The sequence below is a fragment of the Engystomops pustulosus genome, chromosome 4 (genome assembly GCF_040894005.1).
Source record: "Engystomops pustulosus chromosome 4, aEngPut4.maternal, whole genome shotgun sequence".
NCBI classification, from domain to species: domain Eukaryota; kingdom Metazoa; phylum Chordata; class Amphibia; order Anura; family Leptodactylidae; genus Engystomops; species Engystomops pustulosus.
In genome coordinates, this window is record NC_092414.1 from 14,063,846 (window position 1) to 14,085,536 (window position 21,691).

Here is a 21,691-nt window from a genome sequence, read left to right on the forward strand (position 1 = left end):
TACCACCTGCTACTAGATACAGTAATTTGATATTTTAAGCCAATTTGTGTGCTTTTTCTGAGTGTATCAACCTGGGGGTTTTCAGGTGGAAAATACCTACTTTTTGGGGGGTCTAGGGTGAAGGACCCTTTTAATTAATAATGTTATGTAACCTCCCCTAGTGGTGGCTGTATGCAGACAGTGTTTGATTATATAATTGTTATAGATTGTTCAAAATTAGGCAAACGTTGCTTGTCGTGTCCTGATCTCAGCCCATCTGACTAGGACTACGAGTAAATTGATATTTTAAGACAATTCATGTGCTCTACATGATTGTAGCAACCTGGGAGGCTACAGGCAGAAAATACCAACTTTTTTTTGGGGGGGGGGATCTAGGATGAAAGACCCCTTTAATTAATAATGTTAAGTAACTTCCCCTAGTGGTGGCTCTATGCTGATAGTATTTGATTATATAGTTGGGTACAAATTCTTGCTCTGTATATGTTCCAGTTCCTGCACTATGAATGATCCCCATGCATTTCGAGTACAATTATAGGAACATAAAACGAATCACGACAGATTCAGCCCCTTTAAGTGCAGGCGGCCAGCCGACTCTTTATCACTGCTGACTGTTGAATTCATTTTCCTAATCTCCACCTAGGACACCGGCTTGCTTCTGACTATGGCTGGCTTCCCGCTGTGCCTTGCCCGAGCGGAGATTTACTGGCTCAGAACGCGGCATATTGACTGCGTCTGCTGATTGTTTGCTCTCCACGCCGGAAAAAAAAAAAACAATGGTAGTGAATAAACTTTGCAAATTTGGACAGGATTTATAAAATATTTCTTCCTACGATAATGGAGGACGAAGAGGTTTCCAGGAGGACGTGTTGTTCTATTTGTCTTACGATGAGCCGGAGAGGGGAGGGCTTGGGCATCTTGGACCCCCCGTAGAAGACAATCCTGATGCTAACCATCCATCTATCCAGTAATCGTCTCCAAATCTTGGTCACCCAACGAACCAATCTGATGGATCCTCTTGCTGCTCAATAACTATATTATGGATGGTCCTGGCCATGATTAGGGAAAACGGGATTTTGTATTTGTAAATCTTCCCATAAGAGATATACCCTAGTGATATGTGATTGGCTCCAGAATTGCACCGGAAGGGATTGTTTTCTGATGGAAGAAGAAGTTTCCAGGACAATGGGCAGAGCTGGAGAGAGAAGGTCTTGGTCATCTTGGACCCTCCATAGAAGACAATTCTGATGCTCATCTACGTATACGGTAATTGTGTCATAATCTTGGTCACCCAACAGACCAGTTCGACAGATCCTCTTGCTGGACAATACCTATATTTCAGATGGTCCTGTCTGTGAATAGGTCCAACTTGATTTCGTATTTGTAAATCTTCCCATAACAAATATACCCTAGTGGTAAGTGATTGGCTCCAACATTTCTTCAGAAGGGGTTGTCTTCTGATGAACATCGAGAGCCAGTTTTTGTGTCAAAGCGAAGACCTACTGGAGGATTCCCACCTGTGTTGAGCAGCAGGTTGTGGGAATAGTATACTCTGTCACTGGTTTGTCTTTTAAGCCATTTCAAGTGGTGTTGACTAAGTAGTCCACCTTGGTTTCCACCTTAACCCTTATATAAAGATTTTCTGAATTTTCTGCATGGAAACACCAGGACGCTACCCCTTTGAGTGCTCCAGATGATTGACAGCCTCAGGCGAAAGTTGTACTTGTACAGGCCAAGGTCAGGGCAGAAATGTTTGTGCAGGTCAATAATCACGCAGGAGGTGGTGCCTGGCAAGTCGTAGACAAGCTGGGGTCAACACCGGAAATGAGCAGATCATCAACAAGCCAGGAAAGTAGCCCGGGTCAGGTACATGAGATACAGAGGTGAGGAAAAACCTCAAAAGAATAAGCATTTTAGGAACCTTTATTGCTCTGGCATCTTATTAGGGGACAGTGCGTTATATGACCAGGGGTCGACTTTAATTGACTGGGGCAAAATAGTGGGAAGTGGCTTTCCTTTTTGGAGGCATTAAGAGCTTTGCTTGCACCCTACGAAAACAGAATGGAAGTTTGTGGGGAGCTGGGAGCCAGGAGCAAAGATGTAAGAGTTTGTATGGACAGGTTACAAATTGAGGGGCATAAACAGATATAATATTTAAGGGATGTAATTGTACCCACTAGAAAATATCAATTGTCCTCTCCTCACAATCTCCATTGCTAGAAGGTCCCAACCTTGATAAACTGTTGACCGGATGTGTCTAATGAGCACCAATGACCTGTGATTGTACCTAAAAGCAAGTCTTCAATTTGCCTGCAGCACTCCCGCAGGACTGATGAAGTATTACACCGTTAACCATAGAAATCAGTGGACTGTTCATGTAATGTGGGGTCCTCCACTGTGAGAGATACTCTTTGTAGTCAGTCTACACTCCTCCAGACAATCCATTAAGCTCTCACATGACAATCAACATAGCATGGGACCTCTAGTACGTTAGTATATACTGTATATATGATCCTCACGTCTTATAGCGAGCCGCTTCGGTGTGGTCTCTGGTTACCTCCTGTTTTTGTTTGTCTCTGTAGCGTCTCGTTTTAAGCCGCCGCTCTCTTCCCGTCTCCAGGCTCATCCTTCTTCGCCTTTCTTCATTAATTTGCTGTCTATTTGTCTTTGGCTCTTTCTCCTCCAAATCTCGTTGCGGAATAAATTTTCCGCAGACTGTAATTGGCATGAAAAGGGGGCACCGGTGACTTAATGCCGCCTTCCTCCTGTCGGGTTATGAGCTGTCACTTTGGAATTAGAGAAATCTCTTCCTTCCCCATCACTCAGCGGCATCAGGCTAAAGATCCGACATTAGCTTTAAAAATTCATGGGAGATTTTCCTGATGCTTTTTCCTTAACATTTGATGTGCGGAATTAATCTGTTGCTCTGTGCAACTTATGTGTGCGATCCATCAAAAAATTTATAGAAAAACATTGTCTACTCTGTATTCCGAGAACGTTGTCAGCAGCAGGAGGGGAGTGTGGTGATCTTGTAGGTGAAAGTGACCTGTCCACTCATTTTACAGATGACAGGGCTTCATTTGATGAAGGGATTGACAAAAAGTAAAAGTCAAAATTGGAGAAAAGTGTCAGATCTGAAGAAGCACCATGTATTTCAGGGGAACAGTGTGCTGATTTTGTCAGAGAAAGTGACGTATACAAATTAAAATTTCTGAAGACATTTCTGTATGGGATAGGCAGTTACATGGGCAACAGAGACAACAACTGGGGGTCACAATGGCCATGGATTCGGAAGAAGGGTTTCCCCAGTACCACAGAGTATTTCAAGAGAGCAGTGTGCTGATTTTGATGGAGAAAGTGACCAGTATAAATTAAACTTTGTGAGCACCTTGTTGTATTTTATAGGCAGTGACATGGAGAATAAAGTTTACTGTGAAATTACGTCACTGTTAAGGAAACAGGGTTTCCCCAGCAGCACAGAGTATTTGAGGAGAGTAGTGTGCTGATTTTGTCAGAGAAAGTGACTTGTACAAATTAAAATTTGCAAGAACCGTATTGTATTGGACAGGCCGTGAGACTACTGTGAAGTTACAATGGTCACAGTTAAAGGAAACCTACCACCACGGATCTACCTATTAAGGTAGATCGGGTGGTAGGTGCCTCTATTGTATGTGAGGATGGCCCTTTTAAGGGCTAAGCCTCACGTCCCTTGTGTCTTTTTATAACTTTTATTGTCCTAATATGCTAATTTTCTAAAGAGGTTACTGGGGCGTGGAGTAACCAGAGCTGAGGCTACACGGTGCGGCTACTCCACGTCCCAGTAGCTTCTTTGATCCTCCTACCCGCATCTCTTTGACGCGCAGTCCTTAAAAGCGCTATCCTCACATACAATTGAGGCACCTACCACCCGATTTACCTTAATAGGTAGATCCGTGGTGGTAGGTTTCCTTTAAGGAAGCAGAGTTTCCCCAGCAGCACAGAGTATTTCAAGACCATATATGTATTTCCGTTTAAATTATGGATGGAAAGTTCCAGAGTAAACCCACTTAAAAAAACATACACCCCAGAACAGACTTGTTGAACACATATAGGTCACAGATCAGAGCCGCTAAACTAATACTCATCCCCAACTCAGAAGTCCTTGAAAAAAAAAATAGACCCCAGGCCGGACCCCAAAATAAAAATAGACCCCAGGCCAGAACCCTAAATAAAAATAGACCCCAGTCCAGGCTACCTTAATGAATAGAAACCCCTAAACAAAGGCCTTAACCAGACCAGTGAAATAAATGCAGCCCACAGGTGAAACTGGCTAAACAAAGGTTAAAGTAAGAATACTCATAAAACAGACCACAGACCATGCCCCTAAGTAGAGGATCAGACCATCCAAATATCCAATTTATACAAACCCCAGACCGAGGCCAAATAAATCCTAAACCAGTGTTACAAATGAAGACTCCAAGCCAAACCTCCAAATCTAATACAGATCTCAGTGCTCCTTAAAATACAGACCCAAGACTGGACCTTCGAACACATACAGACCCCAGTCCAGACCCTCTAATCAAGTACAGACCAGAGTGTGGAATCCTATTAACTTGTGGTCTCTACCAAAGACAACATCCAGTCATTGGCCACGAGTGAAGATGAATGAGGGATTGAGAAGAATCAAGAATTTAGTTAGGATGTTGGACATGGAATATTTGACTAGGAGGTCTCTCCTTTCCCCAAGGCTTTTGGGGCATTATAGGAGAATTGCCAAACTCGAGCTCTGACCAAATAGTATTTCCGAAGAGCTTTTAGGAGTGATGTCCAAGCTTGATCTTTGGTGGCTTCTAAACCCACATCTTTACATATCAATGCGAGGTCCTTCTTGGCGACGGCAAGTCAAGTATCTTCATTGTAGACGCCGATGAGGAAATTTCTTCATTGACCATTTGATGCCATAATATCTTGGTGCATACAGGCTCAATTACACAGACAAGATCACAGCACTGATGCTTCGCGCAACATCCCGAAGATAAAAAAAAAACAGCAATTCAGACGAGTCGAGGAAATGGATAGAAGACATAGATGGAAAGACGGGAAGGCGGCGGGTAAACACACTGAATTAATTTTGTCCAGGAGGTATAGAATGATAAGGGAAATTGCTCATTTAACTTGACAGCCTGTCAGGCAGAAGTATTACACAGATTAATGCCACCTCCCCAGAAGTTATCCCTGGAGGGCCGCACCAAAACTTCACAGCTCTTCAAAATGCTCTAACACGGTGCCAGACGACGCGCACTCTCGCCGTCTCTCTGACTGATCTGCGCTCTCGAGAACAGTAGAAGCTTCCGTGAAAAACAAACGTAGATATCAAATTTTGACACCTGAATTTACATAAATCATTAAAGGGGTGTACAGACATGTGGGGGGGGGGAGGGGTGATGAGGCTCAATTATGGCCACAACCTCAAAATGAGCCAAGCGTTGATTTACCACCCATCCAAATGTGAAGTTTTCTAAATCACTGCACATCATTATACTTCGTCAAACATTTTTTGAGATGTACCACAGTGGTTTTTTTTCCCTACAGCTCCCCCAAAGGAAAACTTAAGTAATGCATCAATTTCCATCAAAATCAATACACAATCCATGGTCAAACCAGGTCCTCCAGCGTTAGAGACATTGGGGCAGATTTACTTACCCGGTCCATTCACGATCCAGCGGCGCGTTCTCCGCGGTGGATTCGGGTCCGGCCGGGATTCATTAAGGTAGTTACTCCGACGTCCACCAGGTGGCGCTGCTTCGCTGAAGTTCCCCGGAACGCGCTGGAATACACCGAGGCGGGCAGAGTGAAGGTAAGTGCAAGCTCCGCAACACATTTTTGTTTTTTTAAATGCGGCGGTTTTTCCAAATCCGTCGGATTTTCGTTCGGCCCGATTTCCGTCGCGTGCTTGCCAGCGCCGATGCGCCACAATCCGATCGCGTGCGCCAAAATCCCGGGGCAATTCAGGGGAAATCGGCGCAAATCGGAAATATTCGGGTAACACGTCGGGAAACCGCGAATCGGGCCCTTAGTAAATGACACCCAATCTTCGTAACCTATTTTTGCCTTCTTAAACACAGAGTCATCTCTATATATTTTCTAATAATTTTCTAAAAAAAACCTCTTGGGTTTCTTTAGCATTTCAATAAGTCAAAAATAATCTGTACATTTTGGAACTTTTCCCGTAAAGAAATTGCTAAATCTTTCAGAAGGAACCCTCGCTGCCCAGATGTAAGGCTTTCTAATCGTATCATGGAGGTTCCTCTCTGCTACAAACATGTTTTCTTTCTGTAATAAATTGGTTGTTTCATGTGCGGCCGTGAGGCTTCTGAAGCCAAGATGAACGAGATTCGTTCCGAGCGAGCGAGACAAGATATGGCGCGTTACTTTTTATGCTCTGATATCCTCCTCTGTTTCCCTCCGCTGCACTAATCTGGGAGGATGGGGGGGGGGGTGTCTCCAAAGACTTTGTAAGCTTCACAATACTCTGGAAGTGAATGGCTTGCGTCAAAATTTTTTTCCTGTAGATATGAAAAAATAAAAAAAGCTCCTGGTTTAGACTTTCAACAAAAAAAATTATGTTTTTTTTTTAGTTTTGTGAATTGGATGACAAGCAACATGAACTGCATGAAAGTTCCTACCTAAACTGAAACGGTTAGACCAGAACTTCTTAAATTGTTCACCGTTGCATCCCACCAGACAATAGTGATGCCTTAGCAGGGTCGGACAGGTCCACCAGAGAACCAATGGGTCATACTGTGGGCACAGGCTATAACTACGTAAAGAACACAGAAATCAAGCAGAAGACAACCCAATTCTGATGTCTACCAGGGTCTATTTTCTAGAGTTTGATCGAGGGTGGGCTACCAAAATCTAGGAACCTTAGATTGGCCTCTCCCTTCTATACATCTCACTATCTGTGACCAATCTGTAATTGAAGAGTAATTGACCCAAGTAAACCCTCTGATAACCACCGTCGGGACAACTTTAGTACGAATTGGAAGAGTTGGTGGCCTCGACTTCCGGGAACATTAACACTAATGGACAAGTAGACCACAAAGCTCTCTATGCAACATCTGTGCTCTCTTCTCACTATTTCCATGCATGGTCTGGTTGGCTTGGAACCAACCCCCCCCCCCAAACCTTACATTTACCCTACCTATGAGAGTTTACTTGGCATTATTGATAATATTGAGAGCTTTTGTTCCAACCAAAGGTAAATCGTAGACTATCTGCTCCAAATTGACCAGGTTTACAGAAGTTTACAGGAACCCCACCCAACCGTAGGAAGTCCTACCTGGTAGAGTCCCTGTGCATTCTGGGGTCCTGATGTTTCCATTCTAACCTTGGTTTTAGGATATAGCAGAAAAGGAACAGACAATATCATCTCTACGACATCTGTACTTTTTACGAAGTATGAATCGCTCCAGCTCGACACAGCATAGGAAAAGAAACCTATGTATTTAGGTCTGACCATGTGTGGTATAACCCAAGTACATGTAGCAGCAATTTCCTCGTGTATCTCTGTTTCGGTTCAGTCAATTACAGCGCGGAGCCCGGAGCGTACTATAATGTCTCATGTTTTATTTACATCCTCTAAGCCTGACTATAGAGTTAACTCTCCCGAGGCCTCAGGAAGTCAGACATGTAAGTAGGACATGCCACTCTGTCTGGGCCAGACCAGCCTCCCACTTATCAGAAAGAAAACCAATATACATTGACTTATCCAAGAGATACCTTAGAAAAAAATCTGAAAATGTTATTGACGAGTCTGAAAAATGTCAACGGGAGCAGACGTCGGGGGAGAGGATGGAAATCATTGGAAAGTTATATGATAGTCGGGGATCTTCAGGAGTGAGATTTGTGTGAGAATACTTAAGTATAATAAAAATTTGGGATTGAGGAATCGGGGAGAAAGAGGTTTTCTGTTTTTTTTAAGGAAAACTTAACAGGTGTTGGAGATTTGTTAAGAAATAATATAATGGGGAACACGCGTTGTCCGATGCTGATTCGGGTTCTGCCGGGATTCACTAAGGTCCGTGCGCCCGATATCCAGCAGGTGCCGCTGCTTTGCCAAAGTCCGCCGGAGTTCACCTTCTTATTCCCATGTAAGTGCTGATCTTGCAACACAATTCTTTTTTTAAATTCCGCAGCTTTTCCGAATCCGTCGGGTTGTCCGACGGCCACGCCCCCCCGATTTCTGTCGCGTGAAAGCCGGCGCCGATACGACAAAATCCGACCGCGTGCGCCAAAATCCCGGTGCAATTTGGCGCAAATCGGAAAAATTTGGGAAACCCGACGTAAGTGTAGCGTTCGGACCCTTAGTAAATGAGCCCCAATGTATTCCTTTTGCCACACCACGGCTCCCGGTTGGTCTGCCTACACTTTTGAGCTGTGTGGAAGGGGATGGCAGGCGATGGCAGCTTCTGGCCAACAGAAACCGGAAGTGTCATTGGGTTACTCGGAGGCCATCGATTGGCCAAAATGGTCCACCAACACTTCTTGCCCAGCAGGGAGTTTGTGCTAGCTAACCAATAGACACAATGCTGAAACGGGGAGCATTGCACCATATCAACATGAGAAAACCCCCTTGGCCATGGCAAGATTACAACGTAACACTTATCCAATTAGGATTCTAAGTCATTTTGTGGAGTGCCTATGACAGTAAAAGAGGTGTGTTACAACCTAAAGGGGCATGCCATTTTCTGAAACGGGGGTAAAAGTTGCATGATGATCCTTTAAAAAACTGTGTCTGTTGCAAGGTCCAATCAATTTAAAGAGGTTAGTCAGGATATAAAAAAAACAGTTGCTCACCTGTGAAGACTGCACCTCACTTGAGTAAGGCAGGGTACACCAGCCATGAGGCAAGTTGAGCCACTTGCCTCAGGCAGCACCACCTTCAACAAAGTGGGCGGCAGAATCATGGGCGCAGTTATCTGCTACAAAGCGGAATCTGCCACCTAAAAGTAGTGTTTCTTCACACCTGATGTCTGCATTGGTGTGAGACACTGCGAAGAGACTAAAAAAATAACCTGTTATATTACTATTGGATGGGGCAGGGAGGGCACCATTCGACAGAAGGGCTCAGGCAGCTGTGAGTTTATGTTTACCCCTGGAGTAAGGTATGATAGATCAGTCCTATTAACCCAAAAGAGCTAAGGAGCAATACCATACACACCCCATGGCCAGGTGTGGCGCTGTTTTTGGAAGAATGGAGCCTTTTTCATGAAATACTTAGCTCAGAGAGGAGATCCACACAGAACTTAGAGCTCCTTAGTGAACAAAGCTTAGGATTATTGACAAGGCTGGTAATTATTGCAGAGGTTTCCTCTTTAAAAATGCAGAGATATTGATTTCCCAGAGGAAAGGCTCACCACTGTTGGTCTTCTGGCCCCTCAGCCCCACGACTGGGGTTTAAACGAATCCCTCTCTTCTTGCACCAATGTTTGCATTACATTCGATATTCTGAAAGGTCAAGTCACTGGAACTGCTTCAAATTTTGCAATTCGGATTCTTGATTAATTAGGTTGCTAATTTTTTACTATTTTTGTTTTTTAATTAATATCAATAGGGGGTTTGAACCTGTAGTATTTTTTTTGCAGTATATGCAATTTTTTACACTTTATGTAATATCTGTGCTCATTCGCTCATTATACTTTTGCACTAGTCTGAACACTGACTTATGTCATCCCTTGCTGTCTTAATTGATTTCCACCAAACCTGTTTGCCTCCTGTTGGCTTTGTTCTGGGCAGAGGACGGTTAAGCTAGCTGTGATGGACAGATGACTTGCCCACCCACATTCTTCGTCTGTTTAGTTTGGATGTCAGGGGAGCATTCAAATTACTCTCTGGAGTGGGGCTCTCATAAAAGGACTGTCTGCCAACTTCCCAGTGCTTGCTATAAGTCTTCTTTGGAGCTTAGTAGTATATTCTGCACTTCTGTACTCCACTTCATCTCTGACCCTTGCTAGTCCTATGACCCCCTGTTTATCTCTTCATTGCATTGTTCTCTTGGGTTTGACCCTTATTTATACAGCCATTTTTTTGTGTTGGCTTGTCCCAGTTAATTGTCTATGTGTTCTTACTTTAGCAAAGGAAAGGAACTTCGACCAGTTGTCACCTACCGTCTAGGGTAGGGTGGGATGTAGGTATGGACATCTGGATGGGTCTAGCTTTAGGGCTCACTATCCATTTTTTTCCATTTTATTGTACAATCCCAAACAGCAGGGTTACACAATATCTATTGAAGCCTGCCAACGTGTGTTCTCCCTCTACCAGCCCTGTTATTTTATTTGTGCAAAAATTTTCTACAAAGTATGGCTTCAGTTTCTCCTTGGTGTAGTTGCCTGTACTTATAGATTAGCAGCTTTTATAGATTAGCTGCTGTCTTGGTTTTGGCTGTAGCTATAATCTTACAGTCTCCTCGTGCCAACGTGGGACTCTTTATAGCCAAGTCCAATCAAGAGTGAAAACCAAAGGATCCCTTATTATTAGTATTAACCCGATCATTAAGTATTGAACAGATGTCAACTTTTTTTTAAAGTTTTTGAATTTTCAACACAGAAATGGCCTCACAAATGGCCACTTTCTGTGGACCTCCTGTATAAGCAGATTTACCTATAGTACTTGCCCAAAGCTGACAATGCTATAGTATTAGTATAATAATAAGCTCCCCACCAGGGTGACTATGTGTCAGTCATACTCCTATAAGCTAAGTCATGAGGCAGGATGGATTTAATATCTGTCTTGAAGACTCTGTGGTGACAGTTCACAGCTAAATGAGTCTGGCAGCCACTTCCAAAAGGCCATTTCCAAAAATGGTTTTAACACGAAGAAGATTTTTATCCTCAAAAACTATTAGGGCTTGATGCATGGTGGGAGTTTAATTTTTTCTTAAAGGAAAATTTGCCAATTTTTATCATTGATATATATATATATTAGTCCACTTTATGCAACCCATGACAAATTTTTTTTGGGTGGGTTACTAAAAACTTCTTAAATTTACCTATGTGGTTAGTTATGTATGAGATATTGGGGCAGATTTACCTACCCGGTCCATTCGCGATCCAGCGGCACGTTCTCCGTTGAGGATTCGGGTCTTTCGGCGATTCACTAAGGTAGTGCGCCCAATGTCCACCAGGTGTCGCTGCTGCGCTGAAGTCCGCCGGAGTTCGCCTTCCTATCGTGGGTGCAGGTAAGCGCTTGTCAAGCGACACATTTTTTTAAAAAATTCTGTGTTTTTCCGAATCCGTCGGGTTTTCCAACGGCCATGCCCCCGATTTCCATCACGTGAAAACCGGCGCCGATGTGCCACAATCTGATTGCGTGCGCCAAAAACCCGGGGCAATTCGGCGCAAATGGGTAATTTTTGGGAAACCCAACGAAAAATAGCGATTTAATGGAGGAAGGAGTAGTTGTTCTCATCGCCTATTACCAGAGATATGATCCTGTGCTAGCCGCTCTCTACTTCATTAGAAATGTTACCTATAATTGTAACTCTCCCATCCTGTATTTAATATATAAGTTTCAATACTATACCTATTACTACTGGTGTGATCCTGTGTTATCTGCTTTCATCAAAGCAGAGATTTTACCTTTCGACGTGACTTGATGAGACGTCTAATCCCATTGATGAGTTCTGATCCTATTAATTCTGAAAACAAACAAATTATTTACTGATGTTGCCTAACATATGCAGTAAGAGGGAGGAGGAGCTGTGTCTATCACCTATTATCAGTGATGTGATCCTGTGTTATCTGCTTCCAATACAATAGAGATTTTAACTTTCGATGTGACTTGATGAGACGTCATCATTTTACTGTACCGAGTTCTTATCCCATTAATTCTGAAACCAAATAAATAATTTACTGATGCTGCCTAACACATTCAGTAAGAGGGAGGAGGAGCTGTGTCTATCGCCTATTATCAGTGATGTGATCCTGTGTTATCTGCTTCCAATACAATAGAGATTTTAACTTTCGATGTGACTTGATGAGACGTCATCATTTTACTGTACTGAGTCCTAATTACATTGATTCTGAACCCAAATAAATTATTTATGGATGTTGCCTAACATATGCAGTAAGAGGAAGGAGGAGCTGTGTCTATCACCTATTATCAGTGATGTGATCCTGTGTTATCTGCTTCTAATACAACAGATATTTTAACTTTCAATGTGACTTGACGAGACCTCATCATTTCACTCAGAGTTTTGATCCCATTAATCTAAACCCGAATAATGTATTTACCGTTGCTGCCTAACATCTGCAGTAAGAGTGAGTAGGAGCTGTGTCCATCACCTATTATAAGTTATATTTAATTCCCATAGATTCCCATTAATTCATAATTTAGTAGCCATTTTTGTATGGAAAGTGGCACAGACAACCAAGGTTGGAAGTCTACGATTTGTCGATATCTCCTACTGGAGTCACGCTCTCAGATTTGGAGGAATAATTCCATGCAATAAAGTCACCGGACCGATGTAACTTTAAAGGCGCCCGCCCCTTTAAAAAACCTCAACTTTGTCTGCACAGTCTTTCCTCTAGACTATGACTCTGGAATATAACGGCAGACTGTACGTGAGATATATCAAATGACTAGAGCGGAGAAGTCGGGGCTGCTCAGTTCCCGTTGCTTATACCAGGCACAGAGCATAAAGCGGGGGAGCAGAGGCCACCGCCGTGCAAACTGCAGAGTCGCTGGTGAATATTTTAAGTCCATTTATTTTGCATGAGCCTGCAGGAGAACGGTTACCTAATGTACTGAGCAGGAGCGCAGAATCTCGAAGACCAGAATAGACAAAACAAGTCTATACACAGTCAACGGATACATAGATATCAATTGACTTCTCAACGTCGCCCCCAACGTCGTCAGGACACGAGTAAGAGATAGATGGAGATAGATGTAGATAGATATGAGATAGATAGACTTGTATTCTGCTATATACACGCCTGGGTTCTCCCGCACAATGATCTGATCAGGTGGTTATTAAGCCTCTTGTTGTGGAATCCATAGATTGCGCACTTTCGAGAACTTCCTGCAGCGGCAGATGAATGCGCCGTGAGCAGACAGTAAATGAGACACATAATTAAAAGAAAGACGCTCGGAGGAAGCAGGTTTAAAAAAAAGAGAAAATTGTGGAGGTAGCGAAGGAACCGGAAACTGCAGAGAGAGCTCTGGAAGAGACATGAGTGGCAGCATAATCACTTTCCTTAAAGGATAAGAAATTCAACGCAATTTTCTCCTATTTATAGAAAGTGAGGCGTATGGTGGCGGCTTTATAATACAATGAGGTGGCGGCATTACACGTGCTGATGAGTGGACTCCATGTGGTGACAGGTACAGGCAGCATTCGGGAGATGTGTTTTTACACACACAATGAAGCCGCCTGGATATCCCCCCCCCCATCTCTCCGCCTTCCGATAGAATTAAAACCGCCTTCTGTACACCTCCCGCTACACAGAGGCTCCTGTGCTCCTTCTTATCCTTATCAGAAGGCCTATAACAAGTCTGTGTAACATGGATGGTCATGTGAGCAGATCAGGGGGACCAGGGGCGTAACTACAGCGGTAGAAGCCATAGCAGCTGCTATGGGGCCCACAGTGTAAGGGGGCCCCATCATCCGACCTAACACTAAAGAATGGAGGATGTGCACCATTATATACATGCTGCACATTGTGGTGTATATATGCTGTATCTGTGATCTGTATATGCTGTATGTGTATATGGTGTATATATATACAGTACTTTATGTGTATGTAAGCTGTATGTCTGTATAAGGCACTGTATGTGTGTATATGTGATGTGTATATGCTCTATATGTGTGTAACAGTGTATAAATGTCTATGTATGAGTGATGAACTGTATATATATATATATATATATATATAAGAATGTAATATGTATATTTTTAAGCCGGAAGAGGGGCCCCTTCAGAAGTGTGCTATGGGGCCCTGCCTCTCCTAGGCCACTGAGGGTGACTTGGGGTCCTGCGTTGTGCCAATTGCGCAGGGTGACTTATATAGGACCCCACACGACGATACATTTATCTCGACACACGCGCAGGGTAATGTAGTGAATTACTTTCCTTTCTTTCAAAAGTCAGTGGAGTTGTGTATTAAGCCCTTTTCATGTCTGTTTCTCCTCCATTTCCCCCCAAAACTTTTTACAGAAATTTAGTTCGATTTATTTTTTTTTACCGTTTTTTTTTTTTTTTTTTAAAAAAGGGGCACGGTGAAGGCGGGGAAAAGGCGGGACCACAAACCGTTTTGTGAAGTTTCTCACTAATTTCTGTGTAAAAAGAAAATGATCTTGATGTATGCCCTCTATAGTTTTACCACTAGGGGGGACAAGGGTCAACGCTTTTCCTCAGCTCCCCCTAGTGGTGGCTATACGTAGCAGGATTTTAAAGGACCAGGCCACTTTCACGTAAAAAATCATATAAAATATTATAAATGGGACATAGTGGTGTGGTGAGGAGTGGCTGTTACTGTTTAAAGGACCTGCTTGGGTGCAAATATTTATGTTGCTTTGGAAAATAATAAAAATATTAATAATAATTCTTTATTTATATAGCGCTTACAGATAACACAGCGCTGCACAAAGCATGACAAATTGTGCCCTGTCCCCATGGGGCTCACAATCTAAACAACCTACCAGTATGTTTTTGGAGTGTGGGAGGAAACCGGAGGACCCGAAGGAAACCCTTGCAAACACGGAGAGAACATACAAACTCTTTGCAGTAGTTGACCTGGGTGGGATTCGAACCCAGGACCCCAGCACTGCAAGGCAGAAGTGCTACCCATAGAGTGCATATCGATACGACTCTATGGCGCCCCCAGACCTCTCTCTTGCCCTTTTCTCCTTCGCCGCTTGCCCTCTCTCTATCCGCAGCCGTTCATCCTCGTCCGCTCCCGCCCCCTCCGTCAGTCCCCTATCTCTCCCTTCCACGCGCTCTCTCTCACCGCTGCCCTCGTTTCCCTCCCTTTTCACAAAAATGCAATTTCATGCCTAATGCATTTTAAGATTCCATCAGGAAGTTTGCTCTTTGATCAGCGGGACGGACGCCCTGCCGGGATATTTTTTGCTGGCAAAACGCAATTCTCTTAATTAACACAGCGTGTCTGTTTATCGCTAAATAGAATCAAGCTGAGCGCTCTTCATTTTACTGCCGTGTACCCCCCATCAGCTGCACCGCCACCGTGCCAAAGCAAAAAGGCTCCCGCCTCCGATATTGTGACTTTTCTCCTATTGTCTGACCTATAACTTCGGCGTCGCGTATCGAAATTACTGTACGTTCTCTTTGTCAAACTTATGCACCGATTTTTCTTCTGCCCTGGCGGCTAAAAACTTTGCCATAGTTTTAGGCATGATTACTTTACATCCCTCAGAGCCACTGCAGGACCCAATATTTAGATTTATTATAAAGAGAGATCATTTATTTTTATAGGGGACTGTAATAATTAGTTTGACCTGTGGGGGTGCTGCAGGCAAATCAAACACTTTCCCCAGAGGTCACAGTTGATCACTGAAGGTCCCCAAACTGGATTTCCTGTGATTAGCTAAACCACGAGGGTCCTCTTTACTTATGTAGAGGCCTTTGTGATGCCTAAAGAATGAGGAAATTTTAAGTTTCTGAGACTCATGCTGTGAGAGGGGAAGAGGAGAAAGCACAGGATTTTCCCTAGCTTACTGAGGACTCTCCTATTAAAATTATCCAGTTTAAAGTCTGTGGCCTATAGGAATGAACCAAAATTCTCTTCATTTGAATATCTGTAGGAGACTTGTGCTGTGAGAGGGGAAGATGAATAAGCAGGGGGAAAGCACAGGATTTCCTGTAATCCGCTAACCAAGGACCCTCATTACAAAGGCATACTGTCTAAAGTGGACAAGTGGGGCCAAAACTATGATTTCTAGTGCCTAGAGGATAGGGGAAGGGTAGAGTAATAGAATTCTGTACTTCAAAGTGTGAGGCTCATGCTGTGAGAGGGGAAGAGGAAGAAGCATGGAAAGACCACAGGATTCTGTATGATCAGCTAACCAACCAAGGCCAAAACTTTAATACATGGGGCCTGTAAAAAAAAGGAGCAGAATTCCCTCCTTATCTGTAAATGACTCATGCTGTGAGAGAGGAAGAGTGAGAAGAGGAGGAAGCACAGGATTTCCTGTGATTGGCTAGCCAGCCAAAGACCTTCCTTATAAAAATATCCAGTCTAAAGTGGACTTCCTGGGCCAAAACGTGGCCTAAAAAATTTAGAAAAATTCTCTCCTTTTTAAAATCTGTATGAGACTTGTGCTGTGAGAGGGGAAGCAGGGAGAGAGCACAGGATTTCCTATAAACAGATAAACAACTGGACCCTTATTACAAAGGCAAACTGTCTAAAGTGGACAATCAGGGCCAAAACTATGATGTTTAGTTCCTAGAGGTTGGAGGAAGGAATTCTTTCCTTTAAAGTATGAGACTCATGCTGTGAGAGGGGAAGAGGGAGAAGCAGGGAGAGAGCACAGGATTTCGTATGATCAGCTAACTAACCAATAACACTCCTAATGAAAACATCCAATCTTAAGTGGATACCCCAGACCAACACTTTAATATCTGGGGCCTGTAAGAATGCAGAACTCTCTTCTTTTTAATATTTGTATGAGACTTATGCTGTGAGAGGGGAAGAGGGAGAAGGGGATTTCCTGTAATCAACTAACCAACCAAGGATCCTTCTAACAGGCATACTGTCTAAAGTGGTCAATCAGGGCCAAAATAGTGCCTAGAGGAAAGATAGAGTAGCAAAAGTCTATGAGACTCATGCTGTGAGAGGGGAAGAGGGAGCAGCAGGGAGGGAGCACATGATTTTGTATGATCAGTTAACCAATGGAGGTTCATGTCAACAAAAATATAATACCTGGTCCCTAGTGTATAAGTGGAGAAAATGCTTTTGTATTTTCTTCCTTTTAGTATTTGTATGAGACTTGTGCTGTGAGAGGGGAAGAGGGAGAAGCAAGACGAGAGCACAGGATTTCTTATAATCAGCTTAATAACCAAAGATCCTCATAACAAATACATGAAAAACAGCAAGAGAAAAAATGTGATGCTTCAGGCCTAGAGGATGGAGGGAAGGAAATTTACAGGAGGATGTGCATGAATCTTCTGACTGATAGTTCATCATATGAGATCTTGAATTTGAACCCAACATCTCAATATTTGGGAGAACTACGAACTATACTGCGTGAAGCCTTCAGTCAAGGGATAATTGACACGAACGAACTTAAGTTCCTTGAGCCAGTGACCCCCATGACTGCTACCTTTTATGGACTCCCAAAAATCCATAAAGGATTGGAGCCATTAAAAGGTAGACCGATTGTATCAGGTATTAAGAACATTACCCAAAATCTGGGAATTTACTTAGACAAAATCCTGAGATCCTATGTTGAATCTCTTCCATCGTATATATACAAGACTCCATGGATCTTCTTAGGAGATTGGAGGGTATTACAATGGATGAGGGATACCTCCTTGCCTCCATTGACGTTGAGGCCTTATATTCTTCTATCCCTCATAATAGAGGCCTTGAGGCTGTGTCATTTTTTCTAAACACAAGAGGGGTCCAATTCAGGCAACATGATGAATTTGTACTTAAGGCTCTCCAATTTTGTCTTACACACAATTACTTTTTGTTTAATGGGAAGTACTACCACCAGCTCAGGGGCACGGCGATGGGTTGGCCGTGTGCGCCAACCTACGCCAACTTGCTCCTGGGCTGGTGGGAGGACACCATGGTCTTTTCATCAATAACCGATCCATACCAAGGGCATATAGTGTTATGGCTACGCTTTATTGATGACATTTTGATCATCTGGAGTGGATCCAAATTGGAGTTTTCAAATTTTGTTGAACATTTAAACCATAACAATATTGGCCTCAAATTCACACATGAGATCAGTGGTGATAAACTGGCCTTTTTGGATCTACTCCTCACGAAAAGACCTGATGGCCTTCTACAGACAGAGGTTTTTAGAAAGGCGACTGCGACCAATTCCCTATTAAGGTGGGAAAGTGGCCATCCAGCCCCCCTAAAAAGAGGAATACCTCGGGGCCAATATCTTCGTCTACGAAGAAATTGCTCTGATAGACATTCGTTTTTGAAGCAGGCCGATGACCTGAGAACGAGATTTTTGCAGAAAGGCTACCCAGATAAAATACTAAGGAGTGCCTTTCAGAATGCCCTGAATAAGGACAGGAAAAATCTTCTGGTTCCGAGAACTAAGACGGGCTCGGACAACTTGGTGCGATTCATCACCACTTTTAATAATGGCTCTGACACCGTTAGACAGATCATTACGAGACACTGGCCGACTTTACTAATGGATACCGATATTACCGATGCCTTGACACCAGTACCATCTATCACCTATCGTAAGGGCAGGTCCCTTCGGGACCGTTTGGTACATAGCCATTTTTCGACCAATCCAAAAAATACATGGCTGGATACCATGAAACCAAAGGGCTCCTTCAAATGTGATGGCTGTATAGCTTGCCCCTATATTCTAGTCACACAGAAATTTGTGGCGAATGTGACTGGGGAAGAAATTCAGATCAATTCCTTTATCAATTGTAAAACAAAGGGGGTGATATACAGGGTGGTCTGTACTTGTGGCATAGAATATATTGGAAAAACTTTTAGACAATTTCGCAGACGAGTGGGCGAACACCTGGCCGACATCAGGCACTCGAGAGATACCCCGGTAGCAAAACATGTTCATGAACATCACCATGGGTGTGCCGATGTGCTGAGGTTTCATGGTTTCGTTCAGGTACCTCAAAATGTCAGAGGTGGGGATTGGAACCGAAAAATATTGCAAATTGAGACCCGCTGGATTTACAGGCTAGCCACTGTTACTCCCAACGGACTCAACGAAACTTTAAGTTTTGCATCATTTATTGATGTGTAGTTTCACTTTGCTGGTAACAGGACCCAAATAACTGTAAACAGCAATAGTAAATTCTCTAATAGTATCCCAGGAATTTTTCTCGGGTAATACTTTAATTTTGTGCCTTCTCCTGTAAGCCAGTTTCCATATATTGAATGTTTTCGTTTTATCTAAATACTGCCAGAAATATCATACTAATTACCACCTAATTTTACTGTATATGTATGCTTACCGTCTAATGAGTTGGCAGGTTTCGAGCCATTCTACATGTACAAACACGAAGGGCTCACTGCACACCTCTGATAAGTATCAGCGGCGGTGGAATAATACATATTGCTGTGACTATGTGGCGCAACATTGTATCGGAGAGAGGTGAGGGTTTTTTCCCTCCTCTCCTGAAGTCACAGCGCGGCGCGCCGCCTCCCTGGGGCCATGTGACTGATCACATGATCAGTCACGTGATCGGCACAAACCGGAAGCAGGCGTCGCAGGTAGCGTGTACGAACCGGCTGCTTAAAAGACAGCTGGTAAAGCGCAGCAAGTTGCTACACACGCCAGTCGCCTTGTCTGGGCTTCACTAAGCTGGACGGCCTGGGGACTAAAGGAACTACTGCCTGGTCTCCACCACTATGCAACCTAAGGAAATCTAAGAATCACCGACACCAGTGATATCTATATATCCCCTGATGAATCCACGGGATTGCGGAAGAAACGCGTTGGGATAATGGGACATTTCGTATGGCTCTGAGATCACCTGATAACGTGGAGCTACAAGAGCAAGGGCAAGCTGCACGCCAGGGACAGCTGTGGACCGTCCTTGTGAGGACGGGAGTTTATGGGCAATATCAAGGTGTGAGTATAGTCTGTAAGGGATACCTAGGTCCTTTTTCACCTGTGAGAACCAGATGGTCCGTATCTCATACCCAGGATTGGTAAGAACATTCCATTTTTTACCCTTTACATACCACTGTTACTGCTATTATCATTATAGCACACACCTGTATTATTACTAGTCTTCCACATGGCAGCGAACATAGACCGGCTGCCACTTTTGCGAGACTGAGTGCCTACTGCCTGCATTTGATGCTATCTGATACCTGGCGTGCATCACCTTGTGTACATTTTTTACTTGTGATTAGTAGTGTAGATTGCGCTACTTTTTGGGCCCTGTGCTTTTTGACACTGTATACAGCACAGTGACCCATTGTTGTTGATGTTGATGTATTACTTTTCATGAATATAGTGGTTTTTAAAGGAAATTTTGCATTAAATGTTAAGTTTTATATGTTTTTCACCTTGCAATAACTATATTTAAATAACTAGGTGATTGGTATAGTCCCTTCCTTATTGTGGATCTAAGAGTAAGCAGAGGGCCGATCCTATAACTAAAGAAATGTAGGACAGTAACGAACAGCCCTAATATCACGCGTTACTCATGTGACTGCGAAGCTTGCCGATTGGCCACAGCAGTCATGCAACGCGAAAAATGAGGACCTGTGCCACAGGAACATTGGGCTGGAGCAGCCGGAATGTCCTTTTTATTTCTCTCTTTCTAGTGAATCTGAATACTTTAACTATGAGGTCTTGTTTTTTGCTGGATGACTAATATTTTTCCATTGGCACAAGCCAAAGGAGAAATAATGTATGTAATATAATGGGGCACATTTACTAAGGGTCCGCGGACAACATTTTCGTCAAGTTTCCTGACTTTTTCCGTTTTACGGCGCAACCAAAATCGACACAAATAGGGGGTGTGGCCGGCGGACAACTCGACTGATTCGGACTAAGCGCGGGATTTAAGCTACACATGAAGGATATCGGACGCACAATCCTAGTGAATCGCGGCAGCTCCGAATCGGACAACACATCTCGGGGATCGCGACGGGACGGGTAAGTAAATGAGCCCCACTGTATTCAGAAACTGTAAGAAAAAAGAATTGTGGGGGTATCAAGGTGTAATAGGCATATACTAAGGTGGCAGAGCCATGAGCCTTTAATAAATGGGTGGTTACGAGTCTAGCCACGTCTGATCATAACCAAACCCAGCACCAATTTGGCCTTTCATTGAGAAGATGGGGGAGGGGGGATTTGTCATAAGTTTCTGAGGTAAAACTGTTCTAGTTGCCCATGGAAACCAATCAGAGCTGAGCTTTCATTTTATAAACAGCTTTGGAAACATAAAAACTGAGCTCTGATTGGTTGCCATAGGCTACTAGAAGAGTTTTGCTCTAAAAGACATCTGATACATCCCCCCCCCCCCGATAAGTTTTCTCGTAACCAGTGGGCTCCATGTCTCGTGTAGTGGTCGGAGGCTGCAACTACAATCATGGCTATTCACTGTAGGGAATATGGAGATGGATCCTTCTCTATATTGGCTAAGATGTTGTGATCAGAGATGAATGGACCGAATGAGGGAGATTTATCAGAAGTGTCTGAGGTAAATCTGTTCTAGTTGCTCATGGAAACCAATCAGAGCTCAGCTTTCATTTTATAAATAGCTGCAGGAAAATGAAAGCTGAGCTCTGATTGGTTGCTATGGGCAACTAGAACAGTTCTGCTCGGCGGGGGAAGCGACACAGGAAGGATATCGGGCGCACAAGCTATGTGAATCGCGGAAGATCTGAATCCTCGTCGGACAACGCATAGCGGGGATCACGACGGGACGGGTAAGTAAATGTGCCCCATACTTGTCACCAAGTGGGTACGTTTTTGAAAAATATATATTTTTTTGTTTGAAACAAACCAATAA

General features: G+C 43.5%; 1 protein-coding gene and 1 long non-coding RNA gene across 2 annotated transcripts in view; one reads left to right on the forward strand and one right to left on the reverse strand.

Annotated features, from left to right (window-relative positions):
• Nucleotides 1-21,691, forward strand: part of TMEM178B (transmembrane protein 178B) — a 190,458-nt gene that overhangs the window by 155,405 nt on the left and 13,362 nt on the right. The gene's annotated exons all lie outside the window — the stretch shown is intronic.
• The window catches only part of LOC140126107 (uncharacterized), a 58,931-nt gene continuing 48,804 nt past the window's right edge, over nt 11,565-21,691 (reverse strand). The window contains exon 3 of the long non-coding RNA XR_011854752.1: nt 11,565-11,674. This is a non-coding gene — a long non-coding RNA (uncharacterized lncRNA). The remainder of the gene's footprint in view (nt 11,675-21,691) is intronic.